Here is a 4,538-nt window from a genome sequence, read left to right on the forward strand (position 1 = left end):
GTTATCATCAAGCTCACCGTGAGTAATGGATTCATTGGCTATATAAGAAGTACAGTATAGAGGGAGGTGGTGGTGCAGTGGTATTGTCACTGGACTAGTATTCCAGAGATCCTGGGTTCAAATCCCACAGATGGTGGAATTTGAATTCAGTAAAAACCTGGAATTTAAAAATCTGATGATGCTTCTAAAGTCATTGCTTCTAAACCCATCTGGTTCACTAATGCCTTTTAGGGAAGGAAATCTTCCACCCCTTACCTGCTCTAGCCTACATGTGACTCCAGGCCCCACAGCAATGTGATTGACTCTTAAATACCCTCTGAACAAGGGCAATTAGAAATGGGCAATGCTGGCTGAGGCAGTGATACCCACATCCCATGAATGAATATATTAAAAAAATGTACATGGCCTGTACATTTTCACTCTGTCATGTCACAATGCCTGTGTGTCCGCTACACTATCAGTTGAGGTAAATCTCCGGCAGTTATATACCTTACTTGCAAATTTCTTACAACAATCTTTGAAATAACAGTGAAACTCACCCCAACCAACAGAAAATGCATTCATAGCATGGAACGGGCCACAATGCTTGTAGTCTGTGACACAGCTGTGGTCCAGTTGGTCTTGCCTCACTCCAGGACTTGAGCACAAAAACCTAGGCTGACATTCCAGTGCAGTACAGAGGGTGTGCTACACTGTTGGAAGTGCTGCTTTTCGCATGAGATGTTAAACTGAGACTCCATCTGCCTCCTGTGGCGAATGCATATGATCCCATGGCACTGTTCAAAGAAGCGCAGTGGTGTCCTGGTGTCCTGGCCACTATTTATCTGTCCACCAACATCAGAAAAACAGGTTATCTGATAATTATCCAATGGGAGCTTGTGGGGGCTTGCTGTGCACAAATTGGCATCTGTGATTCCTACATTAACACAATGACTACATTTCAAAAGTACTCCATTGGCTGCAAAGTGCTTTGGGGTGGCATGTGGTTGCGAAAAGCGCTATATAAATCCAAGTATTTCCTTTCTTTCTAGGTTCTTTATATTTCACAAAATGGATTGGATAAAAAAATCTGTTTGCAATACCACAATGCTGCCACCAGGGTGTGCACAATGATTGATAATGCAACATTACAATCCTCTAAGAATCTAGAGCACAGAAACAGACCATCCAGTCGAATTGATTCTCGGTGTATACAGTTCACACAAATCTGCACCCACTCTAATTACCTCTTCCCACCCAGACCCTCTCTACTCTCTTAGCACATGTTTGCATCAAGCCTCTCCTTAAAAGCGTCAACATAATTAATTACCTGCTACAACCACCTCATGCGACCACAGTTACATTCTCATCACTATCTGTACGAAGAAATTTCTCTTAATTGCTTCATTTGATCTGTTGGTGGCTGTTTTATATATAAATCCCCACGCTCTGGAAACATCTTCTCCACATCCCATCTCGGTGATTCCTGTCACTAAAGACCCCTGTCAGGCTGCCCTCAGTCTTCTTTCACTCTCCCAGCTAGAACTGACCCTCCAGCCGATTCAATCCCTCTCCCGATAGTCGCATCCTCTCAGTTCTGGGAGCATCCTTGTAAATACTTCCTGCTCTTTCTCCAGGGCTTCCATGTCCTTCCTTGTAGTGCGGAGCGCAGAATCACTGACAATACCCCCAAGTGTGGTCTGACCGAGATTTCTATGTAAATTTAACGTGACCTCCTGCTTTTGTATTCTATTGCTCTCTCGAAATGCACACCCAGCGCTCTGTCTGTTTGCACTCTCTTATCAACTTGTCATCATTGAACGCTTACAATAATCCATCATGCCAGAGTTATTTCTTTAAACTTGCGTTCAGGGTTTTTGACGGATCGGATGAGGCATTTGCGGAATTTAGCCAGGTGTGTTGGCAGTGGTGAGTGGCGTCTCCTGACAATCGGGTTGTGACTGAAACATGTGTAGAGAATTCCAGCTGCAGATACATTGTCCTATTACTCCGAGATAGCTAAGGCACCAATCCATAGGAACATAAGGAACACGGGCAGGAGTAGACCATTCGGCCCATCGAACCTGCTCCGTCATCCAGTACAATCGTAGCTGATCATCTGCTTCAGCTCCACTTTCCTGCCCGCTCCCCGTACCCCTTGATTCCCTGAGAGATCAAAAGTCTACCCACCGTTGTCCGCAATGTGTTCTAGGATGGAACATCCACAACCCTCTGGGACAGGCAATTCCAAAGGTTCACAACCCTCTAAGTGAAGGAATTCTCCTGGTCTCAGTCCTAAGTGATCAGCCCCTCATCCTGAGGCTGCACCACCCCCCCCGTGTTCCAGGTCCCCCCGCCAGGGGGAAGCAACCTCTCAGTGTTAACCCTGTCCAGCCCCTTCAGAATCTTGTACCTTTCAATGAAATCACTCACCTCTCATTCTTTTAAACTCCAACAGCTCCAAACCCATGGCCACTATAGCCTAGAAGGGCAAGGACAGCAGATGCACCTGCAGGTTCTCCTCCAAGCGACACCCCATGGCCAGGATTTTACCGCCCCTCCTGCCCAGCGTGATATTATGGTCGCGCCGAACTGATTGGGGGTTTAAATGGCTCGCCATATCCACTGGCGGGTGGAGCCATAAAATCCTGGCCCACATCTAACTGATGCCATCACCAAACACATCTTCTCCTCACCCCCTGTCAGCATTCCGGAGGGACTGTTCCCTCCAGGACACCCTGAGCCACTCTTCCATCAACCCTAACTCCTCTTGTCCTTCCCACGGCACCTCCCCATTCAATCGCAGAAGGTGCAACACCTGCCCCTTTACCCCCTCCCTCCTCACCATCCAAGGCCCCAAATACCCCTCTCAGTGCTTCACTTGCACTCCTTTCACTTTTGTCTACTGTATTCACTGCTCCCAATGCAGTTCCCTCTACATTGATGAAACTAAATGCAGACTGGGTGACTGCCTTGGACTACCTTCGGTCTGTCCGCAAGCATAACCCAGACCTTTCTGTCGTTTGCCATTTCAACCACCCTGCTCTCATGCCCACATGTCCATCCTTGGCCTGTTGCAATGTTCCAGTGAAGCTCAATGCAAACTGGAGGAACAGCACCTCATCTTCCAATTAGGCACTTTGTAGCCTTCCGGACTCAACATCGAGTTCAACAACTTCAGACCACGAACTCGCTCCTCCATCCTCACCCGCTTTTCCATCCATTTTTTAAAAATCTACTTTCATTTTTTTATTTTTTATCTATTTATTTTTATTTATTTATTAATTTTTATCCATTATCTCAATCCTCCCCACACCCCCACAGGGTCATCTGTCACTTGTTTCTGTGTTATGCTTTCACAGAACACTGACCCTTGTTCTTCCATTAACACATGCTGCTATTGTTATGATATGGCAGGTGGTAATTGCCAGGCTAACCAAATCCCAAAAGGAAACTTGGCCAAGCTATCACAACGATTTGCTATTTGTATTTTTATTAGGTATGCGTACTGAAGTCAGAAGTAAAGGTTCCACTACCACTTTTGGAGATTTTAATTTTAAATTAAAACATTTATTAAACAAAAGAAAAGAAAACTTAAACACACAAGGTTACAGTTACACAGTTAAATTCAGTCTTATAACATTTCCCAAAATATTTCCACTTAGCTAGACTCACAAATAAACACCCTTTTCCAGGCAACAGTCCCTATAGATTCTTAATCTATAAACATCCAGTAGTATTGCCACAAGGCACCCACTGTTGCTACAAGGGAGGTATTTTACAAGCTTTTCTCTCCCTCTCACTCAACAATGGAAATCCAAGGCTTGTAACAAATCTTTGTTCTCTGGAACAGCCAGACACTTCTCTGTGGTGGTTAGAAGCTGCTTCCTTCACAGGACTGTGCTCACACAGCACACTCTTCAAGATCACATGGCCACACACACACACCTCATACAACTTTCAATCTTTTCTTAAATACAATTTTTCCCCTTCCATCTTTAAACCTATTGTTCTCAACTGTCTTTTGAAAGCTACCTTTCCCAGGATCTACAAATTTTTCATGTTGTCTGTATGGCCACTACTTTTGGGAAAAATAAACATAATAACTTTGCTTTATTTATTTATGATCTATGCTAGTTGTAAAACTTCCATTTTTCTCTATTTGAAATTCAATGGCTAAAAATTCACGCCTCATTTATCTCCTAATGCAAATTACTATTCATGCTGTATCTATTGGGATCCCATCTTAGCTCATTCATTTCCACTTCAAAAATGCCTGCTTTGCACCTAACCCTTTTATGATTTAAACCTTGCAGTCTGACTGTCTTCAGCCTAATTAAATTATTCACAGACACACACACAACATACACACAGCCCCCAAAAGCCTGCTTCCCAGTGTCCCACAGTAATATTGGAAAGGATGATATTCTCTTTACACTTCCATCCTTATGGAAAAATGAATCATCATAATTCTAAAGGACAGTTTCATTTTTTCAACCTATTACTTACTATAGTTATTTATACACAAGACTATTATACTACTAGTTACATGCATTAAC

The sequence above is a fragment of the Cetorhinus maximus genome, chromosome 10 (genome assembly GCF_964194155.1).
Source record: "Cetorhinus maximus chromosome 10, sCetMax3.hap1.1, whole genome shotgun sequence".
In the NCBI taxonomy this organism is placed as follows: Eukaryota; Metazoa; Chordata; class Chondrichthyes; order Lamniformes; family Cetorhinidae; genus Cetorhinus; species Cetorhinus maximus.